Source organism: Eubalaena glacialis, chromosome 5 (assembly GCF_028564815.1).
Source record: "Eubalaena glacialis isolate mEubGla1 chromosome 5, mEubGla1.1.hap2.+ XY, whole genome shotgun sequence".
NCBI lineage: Eukaryota > Metazoa > Chordata > Mammalia > Artiodactyla > Balaenidae > Eubalaena > Eubalaena glacialis.
In genome coordinates, this window is record NC_083720.1 from 151037128 (window position 1) to 151061930 (window position 24803).

The window sequence follows — 24803 nt, forward strand, 5'->3', positions numbered from 1 at the left end:
TTTGGTATGCTTACACCAGAAATAAAAGGTGTTATGGAACCTTAAAATTCTTAATTCAAAATATTCTGTCCCATCCACTGTTTATAATCTTTTGTGCCTTGAAGGGAATGTCACAAGAAGAAAAAGAAGGCTAAAAGCTGCATACTGACCGCCCACATCACTATAAATTTCTTGTCATTAAAAGAGAAAAGTTGAATATCTCTTGCAACAAACCCAGTCTTCAGTCATTTGTCTAACCCTCAATGAAATGTCGTTTGAAGGCATAAGTTGGCCTAAGGTTGTACACAGGTGACAAACTCTGACACTCACTGTATAATCTGCAACATGCTATGGAAAATGGGGAGGAAAAGAGGAAAATAATTATGGTGAAATGTTTGCAATGTATTCTCAACTCACTTTGGTTTCAATCACTAGAGTGCATTATATTTTTAATGCAAGTTTGTCTGGGGTGTCAACTGCTTACAAATGTCTATTATTAGTGGAATAGATTTTTTCTTTTCATGTAGTCCAGTGTTGCATCAGCAGTAACTTCCATTTCTAAAACAGAAGCATTATTTTTGTCTGCTTAGAGTAAACCATATATCGGGAAATTAATAACAGGGAGAAAAAACTGGCTAGGGAACTGATGAGTATTAGTGGTTTAGGAGAATTAGTAACAGAAATTGGGAATTAGGGGATAGCACCACAGTGGTGAGGAAAGATGTACTTCTCCATTGCCTTTGCTATTTAAATATAACCCATCACAGGACTTCATTCCTTAATAACTTTCCTAAATGACTTCTGTTTAACTCCTACATAATCCTTAAACAATTCTCTCACTATGTGCCGTAGTTTGAAACCTGACTAATCCTCTTATTTGAGACACTGCATAGAAGTAAAAATTATTGCTTTTCTTTTTCAGGGCAAAGAGAAGGCTGGTAGAAGTGGATTAAAACTAGCGAGTTGGTTTATTAAAATAAGCGGATAATTATCCAGGCTTAAAGTAATAGCTTACATGTTTGGAGAATCTTTTTACTTATTTTTGTTTAATTGTTGCTAAAAATGCTAATGAGATGTTGAAATGACCTCCATTTCCTGAAGGTAATCCAATAAGGTCTTTTTTAAATACAAATTTTACTCAAGTTTAAATTGTGTAAAACTGCTTAGAAACCTGAAATTTTATAGTGTGTAATTATCTTATGTGTATATAGCATCCTGAACTGTGTGATACAGTAGATTACTTCTTAGCTTAAGGAAGCATTATGGGAGGTAGATTTAATAAACAACAGAAATCAGCTTATGTTTCTACTTATCTGTTTTCCTTTTTAGCAATTTTCTCCTTTGTGATCATGAACCACATAAAGTGTCCGTGACCTAATGATTTAATGTAAGTCTGTCTCATATATCCTTCTTTGGTACCTTACACCATGTGGATGCTCTGTCTGTAGACTTTGCTTGATAAAAGGAGAATAAACCTCTTACATTTTAACTCTTGAGAGTTCAGTCAGTGTTTTAATGTAAATGCCCATGTTTTGTTTTGTTTTCCTCCCTGTACTTCAAACATAGTCTGTTGTTCTCCATTATTTTTAAAGTGATGGGATGGGGTAGAGGGCAGGTAAAGTGAGACCAATCAAGGAACGACAATTTAGCTTTATTATATCAATTCTAAGTTGCTCTATGCCTTCATGTGTAAAGCAAGATATTTATCCTTTAAAGGTGTCTATGTCTTTAGAATCCCTTCTTGTGTATTAAAGAGATGAGTATCAGAATGGAACATACAAGTAGACTCAAATCCTTTTCTTTCCACATCCTTACACTTTCAACCACGCAAATACTGAGCCCTCTTTTTTAACAGTGAAATATTTAAAATATTGACATTTGTGATTCTTTTAAAAAAGAAGAAAATGCAATAATATAGTATTTTCTAAAGTAGATATTTCTTTCTTCAACAGAATAAGAGCTGGCCTACAGGGCATCAGCATTACTCTATACACATCTTGATAAAAGTGTGTTGAAAATAATGATCTCATCAATAATGTGGGTATGCATAAAAACTGAACGTTAAGAAAAAACAAGATAAAATGATAAGGTCATCGCTCTAAAAAGAAGCTATAACATCAAAGAGTAGATTTTTAATAGGCAAGAGAAAATAGTGAAGTGATAGCAAAAAAAATAATAATATGATTTTGTTGCAGATTATCTGGTGATAATTTTGTGATAGCAATGAAGGGCATGAAGTAAGAAAAGGTGTGAAACCAAGAACAGAAATAGGATATGGGGAGGTCCTTGAGTAAAACTGACTAGAAAAAGTAAATATTTATGTAAAGAATGTGATATCCATAACTCAAGAAAAATGTGTTATGATCAGATTTTGGAGGGAGGGAAGTGAAGAATGAAACGAACTTAAAGAGTTTAGACTTAATCCAGACAGTAGGAACTCAGCAATAATTTTTAAAAAGAGAAATAACAGTGAAAACAACACTTTCAACATTCATTATTTTCTAATGGAATGAAGATTTGACTGAAGGGAAATTAGAGAAAGAGGTATCATTTGGGAGGCTACTGCAAAAAAACGTAAGTTTGTGATCTTTAATATATGACAATTAAATTGAAAGTATATATTACAAGACAGGGCTTGTTAAGGAACCAGACTTGAGATGGCAACTGAATAAGTGCGTATGATAAAAAGAAACAATTCAACAGGTCTCAAATAGGACATCAGTGGTAAAAATAAGAAAGTCATGAAAGAGAAGCAGATTTGGGTGTGAGAAGGAGGATTTAGATAAAAGACAAATTAAATAATACTGGACATGGAATATATTTTCAGAGGAGTGTCATCATGTTTATGTAGCAAACCAATACAATTTTCAGGCATTATTCCACCTTCTGTTTAATGATGTAAAAGTAAAGTAGAAGCACTTTTTAAAGAGTGCAATTTTAGAACCTTATCACCTTTAAGACTCCCACTCAAAAGTTCTTCACAGGGTTTTCTTTTAAAAAATAAGTGAACTTGACTGGATTTTACATTAAGTATTTTAGATTTTACATGATGAAACGATATGTTTAATCATATCTGACAGCTTGTCATATTATGTAAATTTTAAAAGTGAGAAAAAATTAAGAACAATATGGCTATCATGAAAATTAATACAACTCTAAAATAGGATGAAAATGTACACCCCAATGTTACAACCTTACGAACTCATAAGGGGCCACTTCTAATGTCACTTGTCCATACATCTACCATTTAGCGGTTCCTGTGTGAATGGGTAAAGAGAAAAAAAGCAGCACCTTATCAAAAGCCTATTTTCACTTTTCTTCCAAACACACTCTAATATCATTTTTCTCTCCTTGGAATCTTCATGCACAGAAATATGTTCTGAAAATCATGCTATAGAAATTCACGATTGTAGACTTGAGTCACGGTAACCTTCTCCATCCTCTGAGAAGACTAAATCTTAACATATGAGCGTGATTTGTTAGTCTGTATTTAATAAATGATATAGTCCTATTAGTAAATAGAAAAGCACACAGCTTTTTCAGCAATATTCATCAACAAGATATTCCTGCCTCTGTGGAATATAATGGGCACTGCACAGTTCTTTTACAGTAATGTGCAACTAACCGTTGGTGAATTAGAAAAGATTTCACGATTTTTCTTTTCTACGAGAGTACAGTAATGATAAAATTCTCAATGTTTTGAGACCTGTGTTCAAGTCCATAACTAAATTTTGCATGTAGTATAATTTGGCTGAAACTGAGAAAGAACAGACTGAAATACCAAATTTATCTTTTAATGTTTGATAAATATTTCAAAGACTATCTCTATACACACATTTTCCACTTTTAAAAGAAGATTCAGAATTGTCTCAATGTCAAAAGAATATACGGTTCCTTCAATTGGAAATATGTTCGTTTTATTCATGTGTATAAATTCTTTTTGCATTTCCATGAAAAAGTACACTGTTCCTTTACACCTGGCTCTATATACTTCGTCAGTGTTACAAAGTCCAAGTGAAAAATCCCATGATAATCAAGAAAGGGACTCTACACACATGAAAATATATAGATATCACAAATGGATAATCATTGAATTACTCCACTACGCCTCTGCTTATTCACCTGCCTTCAAACCAGTTTTGCTTCTAATTCAAGGTTTTATACTTTGTTCAGAACTATTACCAAAGCATAGCAAACACTCCACATCTGATCTTGTGAATAAAGTAGTATTCATGACTTTCTTTTGGTCATTACACATCATTTTGATACATTAATTGTCCTTTAGGGAAATAATTATTATAAGTTGAGCAAAAGTAAGTATATCAATTAGATTAAGGATATTAACATATAGTATGTTAATTTTGTATAGTTTTAAAAATTTGATTGTTGACAGAAATATTACATGATTTCATTTTGTCTATATTGGTGCAAATTTACATAGCAGCAGTTAAACACCACACAGGTGTGTGTGTGTGTGTGTGTGTGTGTGTGTCTCAATTTGGGCATATGCAAAAATGGACGCATCTGGGATGGAGAATTAAATCTTAATATTCAAACATACCTCATTAGTACTTTTAAATTTCTCTTAAATCTAGGACAAGATTGATTTAAATAAAATGTTTTATATATAAGATTTTAGTGTAAGTTTGTGGAATGATTGTAGAGCACAGAATCTCCATCTTCTACACACCTGTATACATGTGTTCTTTATAATGAACCAAAATGAGGACATAATTTCAAAGTATTTATGCAACACCTACTAATTAGCATCCATGTGTATAAAGTACGAACTACAGAGAAGTAAGAAAATCAAAGAAAGAGAAAGAGTAGTGTGTCTTGATTCTGGAGACTCTATTAGATGGAGTAAATAAAGATATGCAAACATGTATAGCAATACTAAGTACCACTTAGCAATGTAATACTAAGATCTAATGAATGTATACATATGTACACATATGCATATAAATACATGTATTTATACATGCAAAAATCAGTTCTCTAATATTTTCTCACAATTACTAGTACATTTTAAAAACAGTTACAGACACAAATTTAATAAGGAAAAATAATATAGAAAGCATTCTCAATTCACTGAAAATAAACTGAGAAATAATTTTTCAACTACTTAAGAAATTATAAATATGTAAATAAGCAAGCATATACATTATACAACTATTCACAAACAACACTTTAAAAAGGAATCAAATTGAGAGGTGCAGAGTCTGTGGATTCTGTTTATAAAAATGAAAATGAAAACAACATACTTCAAAAATAATGTGATGCTTCTGACATTTCTTAGAAAGAAGAAACCTGCAAAGAAAGTTACTCCCACTCTAATAAAAAGAAAAAGCTGGAAAATTGCCAACATCATAATTTCATCTGAGCATAGCATAGAGCTGGGGGGTGCAAGGTCAACTGGTAAACTAATTTCTAATGAGGAATAAGGAATTATTTAGCCCTTGGCACGGCACGGGAGAAAGAGGTGGCCTACATAAAAAGCAGGTGGCACGAAATCAGCTAAAAGTTTAAAAAATTCTTACAGGCTATGTGGAGGGCACCTTATCAGTTTGGAATGGCTGGGGTGAAGGGGGCGAGGCTCAGACACAGGAGGAGTTCCCACACTCAGAATCCTTTAAGCACATAAGATGAAAGGCCGGCAGGAAATTGGAGACACCTACCCTGGTGCTGTGTGTAAGGTGACCATCTGCTGTGGGGAGCAAGCCTTGTCCCCTTGCTGACACTCTTGTACCCTAGGAAGCCAAACATGAAGCCGCTAAGGCAGGGCAGCCATCTGTCTCGCCTCCGGAACAGGCAAGGACCCAATGTTTCAGGAGGAGTAAAATCAGACCCTCTGTCTCTGAGGGAGGAGTAGCAAGCACCCAGCCTCAAGACACAGGTAAATAAAGGAGAGAAGAAAGGATGCTCTGGTGCTGGGGGAGGGGCAGGAAACCTGGTCCTCTGGACCGTGTAAAGAACTGTATGCCACTTACACTTAAAGGGACACTTTTTATATTAAACTCTCATTTGTCTGATATTAGTAGAGCTGCTCCAGACTTCTTATTGTTGCTTTTGGAATAAATATCTTTTTCACCCTTTTATTTTATATTTGTATCTTTCAATTTGAAATATGTTTCCTTTTAACAGTATATATTTGGATCTGAGTCCAGTCTGACTGTATCTGTATTCTGATTAGATTATTTAATCCATTTACCTTAAATGTATTATTACTATCATAGGAATTACATCTTCCTTTTTTTTTTTTTTTTAAATAGGTCCCATGTCTTTTCTGTTCCCCTATTCTTCTTTACTGCTTACTTTTGAATTGGGTGACTATTTTCTAGAGTAACATTTCAATTCCTTTAATGATCTTTTCACTCTTTAGAAAATCGTTTTTGTAATTGTTGCTTTAGGGCTTACTAGGTACATCTTATTAAAACAACTTCAGGTTTATACTAACTTAATTCTAGTGAGATACAGAAATGTTACTCCCATAAAGCTCTAACCACTCTTCCCTCATTTTGTACTACTTTTTGTTATTTACTTTATGTAAATGTATGTCTTTTAAATAAACAGAAAAGGAAGAACAATTATATATTTTTTCTGGACCCCTTTGTTGGTTCCTGTGTAACAGAGTTACCATGTTACCATTTCCTTATTCCAGTACAGCTTTGCTCCTATTCACCTCCTTTGTGCTTTTATTGTCAAATATATTGCATAAGCATATGTGACAGATCCTACAATACATTATATATGATGTGTATATATAACACATGTGTATATATACTTTTAAATAAATAATTTATGTGTCAGTTAAAAGAAGACAGGAGAAGATATAGGCATTTATAATATCTTTTTTAATTGCATAATTGTCCATACTGGTTCTCTACATGTGTGTGAGTGTGTGTTTGTGTGTATGTGTGTGTAGATCCAAATTACTGTCTGTTGCAACTTGATTTCAGCCTCAAGAAATTTGTTTAGCATTCTTGTAGGTGGGTCTGCTATCAAGAACTTCTCTCAATTTTTGTTTATTTTAGAATGTCTTTATTTCACCTTTATTTTTGAAAGAAAGTTTTGCCAGATATAAGATTCTTGACTGAAAGTTTTTTTTTTCTTTTAGCAATTTATTTGAACATGTCATCCCACTAACTTCTAGCCTTCATTTTTTCTGATGAGAAATCTGCTGTAATTCTTAATGAGATTCTCATGTATGTGACATGTTATTCTCTTGCTGCTTTCAAAATTGACTGTTTTTTGTCTTTCATTATTTTTACTATGACATGCCTGGGTTTAGATCTCTTTTTATTTAAACAACTTGGTCATTATAGAACTTCTTTGTTGTGTAGATTATTGCTTTTATTACATTTGCATGTGTTCAGCTATTATCATTTTAAATAACATTTTCCCTCTTCCTCTGCCATGCTCATTTTATATATAGATATGATTAATAGTGTCATATCCTTCTCTGAATCTTGATGCAATCTTTTTATTCTTTTTAGCTCTTCTCTTTGAATTGCATATTCTTTATCCATTTGTCTTCAAGTTGGTTGATTCTTTCTTCCATCAGTTCAAATCTAATGTTGAACCACTCTAGCAAATTTTTATTTTCTTTTATTGTAATTCTCAACTCCAGGATTTTTATTTGTTTATTTTTAATCAATTCTAGTTTTTAATTTATATTCTGTATTTGACAAGCTATTGTCATCATAACTTCCTTTACTCGTCAAGAATTGTTTCCATTCTTTCTTTGACCGTATTTATAGTGGCTGCTTTGAAGACTTGCCTGTTAAATGCAATTACTGGACCATCTACGGAGCAGTTTCTGGTGTCTGCTTTTTTCCTTTTGTATGAGACACACTTTCTCGGTTCTATGGTTTTGCTGTAGCTTTTGTTGAAAACAGCACATTTTTGATAACATATTATATCGACTCTAGGTATTCTCTCTTCCTCCCTGGGCTTGTTGTTGTCTTCGTTTACTGTTATACTGTTTACTTACTTAGCTGGACTATTGTAGTAAAATACAGATTGCCCACAGTGTGAAGACTGATGTTACTCCTCAGAGACCACAGCACTGAGCATGTGCAAAATGACTCTGTGATGACATTGTTTTAGCAGAGTTAGTTCTGACTGTTTCTTTGCCTGGTCTCTCTGTTGAGCTGTCTGTCTCCGTTGGCATCACACTGAGCTGTTAGGCTCCATGAATTGCTGGCTGAATTTGTTATTGTTTTCAACAATGTCCTGGGAGACAAATTGCTCCAGTCTGCTCCTGTTAAATTCAGTTTCCTGTTCAGGGATAGTTTTGAGCCCTGCCTTAAGGGTTTGTTATGATCTGGTTTTCTTTAGCATCTCTTCCTGGTTATCTCTGAAAAATTGGCTGACCTGTGATTTAGCTTGTTACCCATATGGGGCTACCAGCTTCCTCTTATTTGGTTACCACTAAAATCTCTATTGTTTTTAAAAAAGCCTTTAAGTTCCTTTACACTGTGGAAATAAAGTCAGAATTTTATGAGAATAGGTCTGCTGCTCTCTGTTCTTATGATCTGTCTTTCCCCTATTCTTATGATCTGCAAAATATCTGAGCCACAGGTCTGGAACTGGTACTGGAAACAGTTGCTCCCCACTCTTGGAGTGACTCCAGCTTTGTGAGCAGGGCAGTGGGTGGGAAATGGTACTTCCCTGTTCTTTTAGATCCTGAGACTTTCTTAAATTGTCTACATGAAATGACATGATGTAGTATCCCATTAGCTTTCTGATCACCTGAGCATCACATGAGCACTTTTCTTCACACCCATTCATCTCCAGTCATAACTGTCTTTTCCTTTGAAAGACCACTCCTGACACTTGCTGGTCCTTCTACCTGGAGTACTTATTCCCCAGACATTCATACGAATTGTCTCTTTACATTCTTCAGATGGCTGCTTGCCAGTGAGATTTTCTGAATACCCTATTTAAAATTTCCAGAATTTCCAGAATATGGCTATCACATTTGCTGATATTCATTTCCATAATTGAATTGATATCTAACATGCTATACAATTTATTTTCTGTTTATTATCTATGTAACCCCATCTGACACATACATATTATGCAACCAAGTGAGAGCAAGGAGAGCAAACCAAAAAGGACTTGTATGTGGTAGGCACATATTAGGCAGTAAATAAACATATGGGAGATGATTGGATTACTGTTTTAATTGGACTCAAACTAGTTTTTGGTCTCTATAGAGCATATGTTTAACTTTCTGAGAACCTCAAGTCATTCTGGCAAAAATGTATGCCTTGAATGTTATTAAACTGTGATAACTGAAAGTAACACTATTCAGGCAGGTGTTTTCTATTTAATATTCTCTAATTCTCTAAAGTATTAGAGTTAATAGACATAATGAACATTTGGATAGATGATGTCTTTTAAACATTTGCCATCTCAAATTAAATGTAATTGGTTATGTAAACATGATGTTTGTTGTGTTAAAGATTAATCCCTTTCACATATAATTAAACTCTAAATTAATATACATTATATTTTAGTTGTTTATAGAGGCAGATTGTCCACTTTATATTAGCCTTGTCCCAAGAAGTATGTTTATATGAAATAAATAAAAGATGTTGCATCTATAGTATCCCCCCAAAATATCAGTGTATTTGGGGATAATCTGTATTTATGTTTTGAGATTAATTCATCAAATCAGAAGTATACCATTCATTGCTGAAAAAATCTACAACTTTATTTAAATTTCTGTTAACTGTGTGATGAATTTATGCTTACCCCAACATCCAACATGAAATAAGATGCCTTTGATTTATCTTACTCGTATGTATTGTGCATAAATTTTTCACTATGTTATCCAACTATAGTCAACCTCTCCTTCCATTATTAGCTCAGTTCCTAATTTTGTTAATATTAGTTATAATTATTTGGACTGAGTACCACCATCCAAAAAAGTTACACTGTTTAAAGAAAATTATGATAGAAAAATAAATACATGTACTTATTATACTTGAAATGCTGAAGTATGTTATTTAGAAATTGTATTTTTGAATTCTTTCAGAAAATGCCTAGGCTCAATTTTTGTTCTTTAAAATATTTACTGCTTTAAACCCTCCTAGGATTTTTTTTTTTCATAAGACCTATTATTACTATGTATTTTTTTAACTTGTAAAAACTGTCAAATTATGTTTAATAGTCCAAGTCTAGGAGAAATACACATAACACAGGAGACTGTGGGAAAAGTTATATTATGGGAAGTGTGTAGAATATATCTAGGTATGGGGGGCAGTAACCTATAGACCTTATGGGAAGCACATTTAAATTTCAGAGCTTAATATTATTGTAAAAGATCTTAAATAAGCATTATTGATAATGGGATAGGTATTCATTTGATTCATAAAAGATCTGGGTTTCAGTATAAGGTGGTATTAGAAGAGCCTCTGATAAGTCCTACTGGGTTTTCAAGTATATAGATGTCATATTGGACCAGAAAAATATTCTTTAGATGAAAAGTAATTTCTTCTTTGCTACTGGCTGCAGAGACTAAACTCTTGACCATGCTGGACAAAATTACTATACAACTTAAGTTACATATTATAAAATGGATATTATCTGATATATTGAACAAAATAACTGAATGTCCATAGGAGGCCACTCATAGGGCAGAGAATCTACCCTAATCGAGACAAGTTGAAAATACTGGGACCTTGATCAATGCTGGCCCAACTTACTTGCAAGTTGGAGTTTCAGGCAAGGAGAAGGAATTCAAGAACTCTAGAGACCATACCACCAGCCTAGTGTCACCCCAAGAAAGGTGAGCTACTGTCCTCACCCCCAGTTCCAGAGAGTAACCAGATATTTGCCACAAGAGGAGAAGGAGGCCATAAGAACAGATATAACTCCAAAATCACCCACAAAAGAATGGACTTTATTTGAAACAGAGTGTGAGGAAATTGAGGTTAAAGAGCACTCTTAAAAACAATGAAGATGTGAATTGTAAGCCATTTAGTGAGGGCTGGTAGCCCCACTTACAATTTACAAGGAGAAGCTGGGGTCTGGGTCTTCAGTAAACTTTAGATGGGAGACCTCAGGTTTCAACACCACATGTCGGCAACATATTTGATGCTCCACGGCGTTATCTAAAGCTGCAAGAAAGGCTTTGGGAATGGTCAACAGGGCTACAGAAAAGTCAGTAAAGAGTAATGGATCCCTCAAACACAAACAGACAAACTTCTCTACCAAAAAGATGACTGAGAAGACCATTAAAGCAAAAATCTCCTTTCCTACCTCAAATGACACTTATCTAGAAACAAAAATTCTTTCTCTTCAATCCACTACATTTCGAGAGTTTTGACCTGCCTGAAGAGCACCAGATCACATACCTCCCCTTGAATGGAGTTCCTCTCATGACCCTCAATGAGGAAAGGGAACTTGAAAAGTTGTTACATCTGGACCCCATCACCTCTGAAGATGCCTTCTCCACCATGGATGCCTCATCTGTTGCAGTCTCCCTCAGGCATTCTGAGGACCCTGGATGTTGAATTGCCAGCAGTTTGCTATAACTTAGATATTTAAATGTCTTAGCACTTTATAGTTTGTGGGTATGTATTAATAGTTTGTATTAATAAAGAAATTCTTTGTTTAACAGACTCTTCCTAAAAAAAAGAAAAAAAGTTTACAAGGTAAATTGTAGGCCAATAAGTTTACTAGAGAGAATCAGAGAAAGGCACAGCTAAGAAGAGCCCTCCTGGGTTCAGAGCAAATCACAAAGATGAACATCAGAAACTGCCTCTGCCAAAAACCCTGAATGTAATTTGAGCAGACTTTTGAGCAAGTTGCCCCCAGAATTTGTTGAAACAGTAGAGGATGCAGGGAGGGGGAAGGGTAAGCTGGGACAAAGTGAGAGAGTGGCATGGACATATATACACTACCAAACGTAAAATAGATAGCTAGTGGGAAACAGCCGCATAACACAGGGAGATCAGCTCGGTGCTTTGTGACCACCTAGAGGGGTGGGATAGGGAGGTTGGGAGGGAGGGAGATGCAAGAGGGAAGAGATATGTATATGTATAACTGATTCACTTTGTTATAAAGCAGAAACTAACACACTATTGTAAAGCAAATATACTCCAATAAAGATGTTAAAAAAAAAAAAAGTGAATTCAGCCAGCAATTAGTAGAGCTTAATAGCCGGGTGTGATACAATGGAGGCAGACAGATTAACACAGAGATTAGACAAAGAAATAGTCTAAGAGAGCCCTGCTGAAACCAATGTCATTCAAGGATGATTGTGGAAATGCTAAAGGCCACATCTTGTGTGTAGTAGTATCAAAGGCTTTAACGTGTGTGGGTTTCACTTTAATAGTTCAATAAAGTCATAAATGAATAAATAAGCAAACAGCAAGAAATTCTGTTGAGGGTATATGTATTTGCTACAATATATTACCTAAAATACCTTGCTTTTAAAAACAACAAAAAATTGTACATACAAAGAAAAATGAAAATGTGATACAAAGGGAGGGACAAACAAGAAACTGAAAATGTTTCTGAGTGGCCCCAACTGTTGCACTGAACAGGCAAAGAGTTCAAAGTAGCCAATATAAATATGATCAAAGAACTAAGGGAAACTATACTTTAAAAAAATCAAAGGAAAAGATAGTGACAATGTCCTATCAAAGACAGAATATCAATAAAGAGATAGAAATTAATTAAAAAGCTGAATTTCTGGAATTGAAAGTACAGTAACTAAAAAAACATTCACTGAAAGTAGATTCATAATGATTATGCAATACTAAGAATGAGACAAAAGGAAATAAAGACAAATGAACAGTCTAAGATAAACATGGAACATCACTAAAGACATCAAAATATGTGTAATGGTATTAACAGAAGAAAAGAAAAAAAAATGAAGAAATAAGAGTTGAATATTCCCAAATTTGATGGAAAACATTAATCTACACATCTAAGAAGGTCAGTAAAATCCAAATAGTACAAATGCAAAGATATCCACATGCAGGCATGCCACAGTAAAAGTTTTGAAAGCCAGTAACAAAGAGACACACTTTGAAACAACAAGAAGAAAATGATATGTTACTTATGGAAACACCCGTAAGATTAAGAGTGATGCATTATCACAAACAATGGAGGCCATGAGACAGGAGATAGATGGGCTCTAGGCTAGGCATTTACAACTGGCCTCCTGTTCACACCTCCTGGGGTGAGAAGAAGATGGGTTCCATGCTGGACATTCATGACCAGCCCCCTGTTTACATTTCCTGAAGCAAGAGACAAACAGACTCCAGGATTACATATTTATGGCTGGACTCCTGTCTATATTTCAAGATCTGCACCTGGATGTAAAAACCAGCAACAGAAATAGGATAAATAACCAGACATTGGAGACTTTTATGGCAGGGACAGAGAGGGGCTAAACACTGTTAAAAGATCAAGAAGTCATATATTTCCCATCCTTGGGGCAAAGGAAACACTGCACACGTGCAGAAAGCCTCCTTGGGGGCCAAAAAGGAGGAGGCACCACCCCATAATATGTGATGCTAAGGCCGTCCCATATGCCTCTGAGCTGTAATCCATCTTGGAAAAAAGTTGCGCATGCATGTTGGGGAGGGTCCTAGGGCAAGGTAGGTGCGGAAAAAGAAACCAGATAATTGGCTAAAAGTAAACAAAGACCCAGAAGTACTGCCCTACATAAATGATTTAACCACCTCATACGGCACTCCTCCTCATTGGGGGGACGCCCACACCCTTTCTCTCTGGGTGCGTATCTTTGCCTTGCTCTGTCTTAACAAAACAAACTGTTTCTCAAGTGCTCTCCCACTTGTTGTGCTATGTCTCTAATAAACTTTGTACCTGTTTTTACAGTTTCGCCTCTGTGAGAAATGCATTTTCCACTGGGGGCAAGATCCAGGGGGTGTGATGACTAGGATTCCTGGTTTTCATCTGGCAACCCAGGTTCAGTTCCTGGACAAGGAATTAAGATCTTGCTCCACACCACCACTCACTTTTGCTTCTCCAAGATCAGCCAGAAGACAGTATGACATATTCAAAATGCTGAAAGAAAATAACTGTCAACAAAGAATTTTATATCCAGAAAAGCTTTATTTCAAAATATAGTATAGAGCAAAATAAAACATTCTCAGATAAACACAACTGAGATAATTTTTTTGCTTGAAGAACTAACTTAAAAGAAATTCTAAAGGAAGTTTTTCAGAATAAAATCATGAGACCCCAGACAGTAATTTGAATCTACAAGAAAAAAATTAAAAGCATGGTAATGGTTATCATATAATTATTAAATACAGTATAAATGCATATGCTCTCCCTTTTCTCTTGATTTATAAATAAATTTTATCAGACAATGGCTGTAGTTTTATTGTTGGTCTTATAACATAGAATTGTAATATGTCTGGCAATGGCAATAAAAGGAAGTTGTATAAATCTGTATTGGAATAAGGAAATTAAATCAGCCAATAACTTGAATGCACTGAAACAAATTATTAGAATTGGAGAAAGTAGAAAAGGAAGAAGTAAAATTGTTGCTATTTGCAGGTGACATGATATTATATAGAGAAACCTCTAAAGACTCCACCAAAAAACTGTTAGAACTAATAAAGGAATTCAAAAGTTGCATGCCACAAAATCAATATACAAAAGTCTGTTGCATTTCTATGCACTAATGACAAACTATCAGAAAGAGAAATTAAGAAAAACTAAGTTACAATTTCATCAAAAAGAAAACAATACCTAGGAATACATTTAACCAAGGAAGTGAAAGCCCTATACACTGAAATCTATCAATATAAGACATTAAGGGAACAAACTGAAGAAGAAACAAATAAGTGGAAAGATATTCTGAGCTCATGGATTGGAAGAATTAATATTGTTAAAATGTCCATAGTACACAAAGCAATCTACAGATTCAATACAGTTGCTATCAGTATTCCAATGACAATTTTTACAGATATACAACAAACAATCCTAAAATTTGCATGGAACCAAAAAAGACCCTGAATAACAAAAGCAATCTTGAGAAAGAACAAAGCTGAAGGCATCACACTCCCTGATTTCAAACTATATTGCAAAGTTATAATAATAAAACCGGATGGCTTCAGCATAAAAACAGACACATAGGTCAATGAAAGAGAATATAGAGCCCAGAAATAAACATGCATATATGGTCAATTAACTTACAACAAAGGAGCCAAGAATACAGTCTTATTCAATAAGTCAGGTTGAAAAAACTGAACAGTCACATGCAAAAACAATGAAACCAGACTACTATCTAGCACGATAAACAGAAATTAACCAAAGTAGGTTAAAGACTTGAATGCAAGAACTGAACCCATAAAAATCCTGGAAATAAACATAGGCAGTAAGTTCCTTGATATCAGTCTTTGTGATGATTTTTGGAAACTGACACCAAAAGTAAAAGCAACACAATAAGTGGAACTATATCAAAATAAAAAAAGTTTCTGCACAGCAAACGGAACCATCAACAAAAAATGAAAGAAAATATTTGCAAATCTGATAAGGGTTTAATATCCAAAATATATAAGGAACACATACAACTTAATAAAAAAATAAATAATTTGATTTTAAAAAAATGAGCAAAGGACATAAATAGACTTTCCTCCAAAGAAAACCTACAAATGGCCAGAAAGTAAATGAAAAGGTGTTCAATATCACCAATCATCAGGGAAATGCAATAGAAAATCACAATGAGTTATCACCTCGAACCTGTTAGATTGGCTATTATCAAAAAGACAAGAGCTAACAAGTATTGGCAGGAATGTGGAGAAAACTGAGCCCTTTTGCATTTTTGGTGAGAATGCAAATTGGTGCAGCCACTATAGAAAATAGTATGGATTTTCCTCAAAAAATTAAAAATAGAACTATGATATGACCCAACATTTCCACATCTGAGTATATAGCCAAAGGAAATGAAATCACTGTCTTGAAGAGATATATGGACCCCTATGTTCACTGCAGCGTTATTCATGATAGCCAAGGTATGGAAAAAGACTAACTGTGCATGGACAAATGAATGGATTTAAAAAATGCTACACACACACACACACAATGGAATAATATGAATCATAAAAAAAGAAGAGCATCAGGGGCACTATGCTAAGTGAAATGAAACAGAGAAAGACAAACTCTGTATGATTTTATATATATGTGGAATCCATATAAGCAGAGATTATATGGTGTTTACCAGGGACTGGGGTTGGGGGATTGGGGGAGATTAGAAGATATTTGTCAAAAGGTACAAACTTCCAGTGATAAGAAAAAAAATTTATGGGGATCTAATGTATAGAATGGTGACTATAGTTCACAGTCCTGTACTGTATGCTTGAATATTCCCATTCAAGTGTTTTAGGGTGATGAAAGTGTTCTGTGATTGATTATGATGGTATTTGCACAGCTAAGATATACTAAAACTATTCAATTGCACACTTAAATGACTGAGTTTTATGGCATTTGAATTATATCTCAATAAAACTGTTCTATAAAAAAGTGAAAATTGATGGAGATGAAAGGAGAAATATTCAAATAACATGATATCTATGTAGCAAATTCCAAGGAATCTGCAAAACAGTTGTTAGAACTAATAAGTGAATTCAATATAGTCATAAGATACAAGATCAATATGCACAAATCAATTGCATTTCTCTGTATTTACAATTAACTAGTGAAGACTGAAATTAAAGCTGCAATACCATTTACAATTGCTCCAGAGAAAATGAAATATGAGGAATAAATCTAACAATACTTGTATAGAATCTATATGGAGAAAAGAACAAAATATTGAAGAAAAAATCAAAGAAGTCATAAATACTAGAAAAGGCATATTATGTTCCTTGATTGGGAGACACAGCATAGTAAAGACATCAATTGTCCTTAAACTGAACTATAGGGGTTTTTCCCCCATTTCTGTAAAGGTTTTTTTTTTTTTTTTTTTTGAAGTAATATTGGCTTATAATGTTATATAAGTTTTATGTGTACAACATTATATTTTGACTTCTTTATACACTACAGTGTGCTCACCACCAAAAGCTCCTATCAAAAAATCAACAACGTTTTTAATTTTAAATATGGACAAATTTATTCTAAAAATGTTATGGAAATCCCTAGAATAGATTTTTTTAAAAAGAAAGGAAAAGAAGAATAAAGTGAGAAGAAATACTTTTCCCAGCATGGAGGAGAGTAATCAAGGCAGTGTGGTACTGTTGGAGAGAAAGACACAAATCAGTGTAACAGAACAGAGAAACTAGAATTAATTTTGACAAAGGGGCAGAGCAATTTAATTTCAACAAGTGGTGCTGGAGCAATTGGACAACTATAGGCAAAAAAAACCTTGACCTTGATATGACACTTTATACAAAAATAACTCAAAATGGACAATGGGTCAAATATAAAACATAATACTAAAAACATAAGACATTTAGGAAAAGCATAAGAGAAAATATGTGGGGCAAAAAGTCTTACACTTGACACCAAAAGTATGATCCTTAAAAGGAAAAATAGATAAACTGAAACTATCAAAATTAAAACTTTGTTCTGTAAAAAACTCTAAGGTAAAAAAGCAAATTATAGACTGGGAGAAAACATTTGCAAATCCTACATCTGACAGAGGACTTATACGTAGAATGTGTAAAGAATTCTTAAAGCTCAGTATTAATAAAACAAACAATTTAGCTAGAAAACAAGCAAAAAACATGAACAGATATTTCACTGAAGAGAATACACAGATGACAAATGAGCATATGGAAAGATCTTCAACATCACTAGCATTTAGAAAAATAGAAATTAAAATCATAATATCACTACACAGCTATTGGAATGGCTAAATTAAAAAATAGTGATAACCCCAAAAGCTGGTAAGGATTTGTCAAAACTGAATGACTCATACATTGCTGGTTTGAATGTGAAATTGTACAGTAAGTCAGGAAAAGGATTTGACAGTTTATTTTAAAACTAAAAATGATCATAACAAATTACCCAGGAGTTGTACTCTTGGGCATTTATCCCAGAGAACTGAAAGCTTTTTACACCTATACATGAAAGTTCATAGCAGCTTTATTTATAATTGCCCAAAACAGAAAACTTATTTAATATTCTTCAATGGATGAATGATTTAACAAACTGTGGAAGAATATTCCTCAGCAATAAAAAGGATCAAACTACTGATACGCCCAACTTGAGTGGCCTTCAAGAAAACTAAGCTGAGTGAAAAAAGCCAATCACAAACGCATATTTCATGATTTCATTTATACAACATTTGTTAAATAACATAATTGTAGAGATGAGGATGAATCTTGATGGCCATGGTGTAACAGGAAAGAACAAATCTGACTCCATATTGGATCCGTTTCTTTTACTTTAACCTTTGTTTTCCTTTGCTTTTGCTACAAGTTAAGAATGTTGCCCATAGCCTGAAATATACAGGGTAGCCCATTCTCAAGGCTCTGACCTTTAAAGGTGTAACACTTTTGCACTCATATAGAGATAAAAAGTTGCAGAACACAGAGTAACATCTGTCCTGGAGGTTTACAGGGACATCGTGACCTGACCTTCATGGATGGTTGCAAGAACAAAGGATTCCAACACCAAGAAGTTTGCAACAACCAGCCACACGTCCTCCCCTTTAGTATAAAAGCAGCCTGAATTCTAACTCGGGGAAGATGGTTCTTTGGCATGGTAGTCCACCATCTTCTTGATCGGCTGACTTTCCTAATAAAGTCACTATTCCTTGTCCCAACAACTTGTCTCTTGATTTATTGGCCTGTTGTGCAGCGAACAGTATGAGCTCAAACATGGTAACAATGGTAGAGGGTGAAGTGGATGTGGCTACAGCACAAGGGAGTCCTGTGATGGCGCAGTTAAATATCCTTATGACGGTGGTTACACTAAGCTACACATGTGTAAAATTGCATGGAACCGCACATACACACACAAACAAGTCTATATTTAACTGCTGAAATCTGCAGTAATTCTACATTTTGAATTAAGGTAATTTCTTTGTCTCAGTGTTGTACTATAGCATGCAAAATGTTAAAACTGGTGGAGCCTGGGTGAGGAGTATGTAAGACCTTCTGGTATATATTTTGTTATTTTATGTGAACCTATAATTATTTCAAAATAGGTGTTATGAAAAGTCACATTTTTATTGAAATAGAATACTACTAATGTCAATTTTATGTATGTGGTGAATATGCTATATATTTGCCAGTTATGGAAATCTTGGTTAATAAACCAGGTCCAGGGATTCTTATTTTGTGATGTCACTTTGGGAACAAATGTTGCTGTGAAGTGTCACCATGTTCCTAGAGGAACAGAAACAAAGGCAAGAAGTTGCTGCGATATTTACATTATATTTTAAAGCATATTTTTAAATGAAATTTCTTATCAAAGTCAAATATGTTAATTTGGAGAAACTTGAAGAAATAATTTGATATGAGTATGCAGCCATCAGCAAATGGGATCTTCAGAGCTGTGGTGTCCTAAAGAACATTCTGCACTGAGGGAAAGTTCTGTATCTTTGCTGTCCAACATAGAGCCACAAGCCACCTGTGGTCATTGGACACTTGAAATGTGGCTAGTATGACTGAGGAATAGAATTTGTAATTTAATATATTTAATTAATTTAAATCTCAGTTTCAATTACATGTGTCTAGTGTCTACACATTTGACAGAAATAGTTCTTCAAATTTCTAGTTTGAAAACCATTAACTTAGTGGAAACGATCCTTTTATTGCAACACATAGGATATATGGCTTCTCATTTACATTCTTATTCATACCACTTTTTATCTGTGTAATCCTGATTAGTCCATTGTCTCTTTGGAATGGTTTACTTATCTTTAAAAGGAAAGAATTAGAACACTTTAAAGCCCCATGTATCTGTATATTATCTCACCTCCCACTGCTACTGTTTTATTTAAAATATTTATGTCTGCCTGTACTGCCTGGTATACCATTTTCCACATATCAGTTGGTTCATATTGATAACACAAATCAGATTGAAGCCCAAGGGACAAGAGAATGGGGCTCCCTTGTGGTGTGGAAGCTGTACTGTGTTAGAAGTGGTGCTTTTCTAAACCAATTCATGGGATCACAGAGGTGTGAATGCACTTTCTCTCTCAGAGCCTCCATCTTCTGAGAGAGCTGACAGGCTGTGGGTGGCAGCAAGCTGTCAGACAGGACAGATTTGCCGTGCATTCCTCAAGTGATGGGATTATAGAGAGAAAAACATTAAAAAATCAAGTCAGTGTCAACACTGTGGTTCTTTCCAACTAGAGGAGGAATTGCCTAGCATTCCCTGTTTTGCAGGAAATTTAATGAAGTAACAACAGTGCATCCTTTGCTTGCAGAGATTAAGGCAGTGTTTATTTGATCTGGCAGGATGTCTGCTTTACTGAGAAAGTTTCTTGGGATTTAGTTCAATTACATTAATAAATGTGTGCTCTCTGAATCAGATACTGTGCACCACCAGGAAACAAAGATGAATGAGACACTACTGTTGTCCGTAAGAAGTTTCCAATTCAGTGAGGACTAAACAACCAAATAAAACAAATATTTTTAGGTTGTTGTTTGGCAACTTTTTATCTTTCTCAATGCAATCATTTGCATCTGTGCTTTGCTGCATTGCTAGTTTGGGAACTAGCCAAGAAGGTGTTATATGAGTGTAATGTTACTGTGTTTTATACAGCAACATAGCTTTCCCCAAATTGATCAATATTTGCTTTAGGAATAAATGGGCATGGCATATGTTAGCAACTTGACACTTTTAGTAAAAGAGGTCTCTGTGTCCATAGCTACACTGATCTTCTAATCTTCAAATTCTGCTTTTTCTATGCTAATTTTACTCCTTGGTTCATCCATTTATGAGATATTTATTAAGTACCAAGTATTGCTAGGCTCTGCTCTAGGTATTGGTTATATAGGAACAAAACAAGCAAAGACTGTTCTTGAAACGGGGCTTACTTTCTAGTGGGAGGAGAGGCAAGGAGCCAGGAGAACAAAATTCTTCTCTCCTAAGTCTTTGACTCCTTGTCCTGTGCCCACTGCTATTCTTGGTGATTTCAAAAGCTGTGTTTTGGCCAATTCCCATTTCTGTTTTCTGTGCTTTGTTATTTATCCCTTTCCAGGTGATTCTATCATCCCTCCTTTTTAATCGCTGCAGCTCTCAATAACAGTGTACAGGACTTTCTGGGGGAAAGAAATGTCACATGTACACAAACATACTGATGTTAAGTTAAAACCTAGTTAGAGAGGAGGCATGAAGTTTCATAGACCTAGCCTGGGGACTTTTACCCAGTTACCAATGCTGAAACTCTGCCCCCCTGAAACTGAGTTCCTCTGCTGAGTTTATGATTAATCTCTCTATCCAAAACTTTACTCCCAAAACTTTACTCCCTTTCTTTTCCTGAGCCTGTTCCCCTCAAAATTGAGGACTATCAAAGAAAAGGAGGATTGAAACTGTGTACAAGCCCCTGTGTCCCTGTCCTTTGAAGTAAAAGCCTTTTGCTTTAGTCTCCCAGGCCTCCCCTGAGTCTCTAAAGGCTGCTCCAGAGTTAATGATCAGGAATGTGAAGATGTAGAAACAAAGAACAGTTGTTGGGCTGGGAAACTGGTGACAATTTAGACTATAAACCAGCCACATAGCAGCATCACTGAACTCCCAGTTCCCTGGAAGATACAGATAAAGGCCTGACACACATTCCTAAGTTGTTTTTACAGGAAGCAGACCCACCAGATGAAAGCTGCTGACCACAATCACATATGCCCTATTCTGATTGAAACCAGAAGGTTGATGATGCTTGAAACTTCACCTTGATGCCAACCAATCCAAGAACTGTGCATGAGCTGATCATACACCCTGCAGCCCCTCCCTCACACTGCCGTTAAAACCCCTTCCCCGAAAGCCATTGGGGAGTTGGGGTCTTCTGAACATGAACTGCCCATTCTCCTTGTCTGGCACCTGAAATAAATGCTGTACTTTCCTTCACCACAACCCAGTGTCAGTCGATTGGCTTTCCTGCACATGGGTCAGTGGACCCAAGTGTGGTTTGGTAACAAAGCCCTTTTTATTAAGCTGGTCACGTTGCCCTCAATGCAACTCAGAGCCACTGAGCATCTTCTAAGTGCCAATTTCATATCCGAGTTCATTAAAATCATTAGACAATAGTATGACTTTCCACTCTTTACTTAATTTTTACAAATTACAGCACAAATGAGTCATTACAGATAATTTGATCACATATGGCAGGTTTGAAAATCTTATGTTTAACAAGTTTACTTTAAAATGTTGAGCAGTCAACCTAGGCCATGTGATTGCCTAAGGGACTGTGCGCCAGACACCCAGAGACATGTGAGTATGAGACTTGTTGTAACTCTACAGCTCTGACTTCAGGGACACACTTGTGCCGTAATAGGGAAGAAGCTCTGTATTCTATTACACGTTATTCATTAAAAGGATGTTGCCTATATGCTTAAATTATACATAATGTCCCATCTCTGGGAACCCTGACTCCCAGATAATGACCATTAAGCTAAAACACCTTAGTTTAGCTCACAGGAAACATCCTGACCAGGCTCACCAGTGAATGACTGCAGGAAGGAAGAAACTAACACATCCCCTCTGGAGGCTGGTGGGAACTAGGATATGTTTGACTTTACTCCCTCCCCTTTTAGTATAAAAGGAGCCTGACTTCTAACTCAGGGAAGACGGTTCTTTGGGACATGACTCCACTATCTTTTCAGTCTGCCACTTTCTGAGTAAAGTCTCTATTCCTTGCCCAACAACTCATCTCTTGATTTATTGGCCTGCTGTGTGGAGGGCAGTACGAGCTTGGACTGGGTAACAGTGCTAGGCTTTATTAGCCTGGGAGGCTACAAATGACAACTGAAGATGGTGTTCCTGCCTGTGTTCTGTGCATTCCCTCACTCTGTGGCCATCTGGTGTCTAGTACCACCCAATACTGATACTGATGTGCACAGCCTACTTCTGGTCTCGCTGCATGCCACCATGGCTCTAGTCTTGTAGAGATAAAGTTGAGTTTGGATGGCTCATTTGAATAGCTTGGTGATGTAATATAACATTGTCTCTCATGTTATTATTTCCTGGAGCACATGAGGATTTTTAAGAACTTTATACCACTATCACTTAGGAAGAAGGGGGCTTCTCTCTGTCACGTATTCTGACTGCACAGACTTACATAGGAATCTTTTAGATGATTTGCTTTGGAAACCATTGACCATTCAGGGCAAACCTCCATGAAAAGATACCAGGGTGATAAAAGGAGTGGAGGTGGGAAGAGCAATGTAATGCTTGATTCAACTGATCCTCTTCTGTGACTCAGACATTAGGATATATGATGGCGAGTAGAATTCCCAGTAGAGTATGAAGACTTACCTCTTAGGGGCCTGGCTCATTAGATTATATTAGACTTTAAAAAGAAAGAATTACTGCATTTCCTTGGTGACTGCTCTGGAGAATATTGAGACAGCAGAGTCTGCAAGAATACTATGGAGGAGGCTTCTGGGTTCTATGGATTATGCCATTAGTTCAAAACATAGACAAGAGGCTTGCTGTAACCCTGACCAGATGTGGGGCTGTGGTGGTGAGCAGTCAAAGATGAAGGAGAAGCTAAACAGGTTCAGCATGAGCTCTGCTCTATGACGTATTGAGATTACAGGGCAGGGGTGTGGGAAATACAGCCAAATGCTCAAACGTCACTGACGTGCTGAGTGCCTGGCCTCCTCTCAGTTGCTTTTTTTTTTTAAAATAGATCTTTATTGGTGTATAATCGCTTCACAATACCGTGTTACTTTCTGTTGCACAACAAAGCGAATCAGCCATATGCATACACATGTCCCCAAATCCCCTCCCTCTTGAGCCTCCCTCCCACCCTCCCTATCCCACCCCTCTAGGTCATGGCAAAGCACCGAGCTGATCTCCCTGTGCTATGCGGCTGCTTCCCACCAGCCAACTATTTTACATTCGGTAGTGTATATATGTCGATGCTACTCTCAGAAGACACGCTTAGTAGAAACCTCTGATCTCACTAAAGCTAAAAGTAGTGGGGAATTGGAAACAGTAATGGCTCTCAGGAAGACCTCAGGAAGTATGGTTTCTATTTAAAGACATGGTATATACGAAGTATTTGGATATAAGAATAATAACAAATACTGATACAGCTCTTTGTATTTACGGGCACTCCATTACATGCTTTAAGTATTTTAACTGTTTTAAGGCTCATGGCAAATATGAAGTAGGTACTATTGAAACTCACTTTCTTGATTAAGGAAAATAAAGCACAGAGAGATTAAGGAACTTAGCCAATGTCACACAGCTAATAAGAGGTGGAGCTATAAAATGAATCCAGAGTCCATGTTTTTAATCTCTGGAGCAGTGGAAGTTCAGCTGGCTGGAAGAATATGGTGTGCTGATACTCACTTGTTCGTGCTAGCTTTTGTCTCTCTATTACAAAAGACAGTCAGAAGAGTTTGCATTTACTTGGGAAAAGATTCAGTACACCTCTGTCCTAGAAAAAGGTGGATTTGATTTTCATGATATTAATATTGAAGGAGAGAGTGTAATCTATCATAACAGGTCGTGATACTCACCACCTGTACTCTGATAAATGATGTTGACATCATGTACGAATAAGTAAAGAAATGATTTCTCAGTTTGAGAAGACACAGGAGATACTAAGATGGGCTGCTCAAGAAGAAAGAAAATCAACTTTATAAAATGATTACTTCTAAGTCTGTCCTAAGGTGACATATCAAGGGGTGAAATTATTTGGATTTTGGTGA

The 24803-nt window shown here is 35.6% G+C and overlaps 1 pseudogene; it reads left to right on the plus strand.

The window, feature by feature from the left end:
• The first annotated feature begins 5743 nt into the window (after nt 1–5743).
• LOC133091864 (securin-like) lies at nt 5744–11538 on the plus strand (annotated as a pseudogene).
• Nucleotides 11539–24803: the final 13265 nt, after the last annotated feature.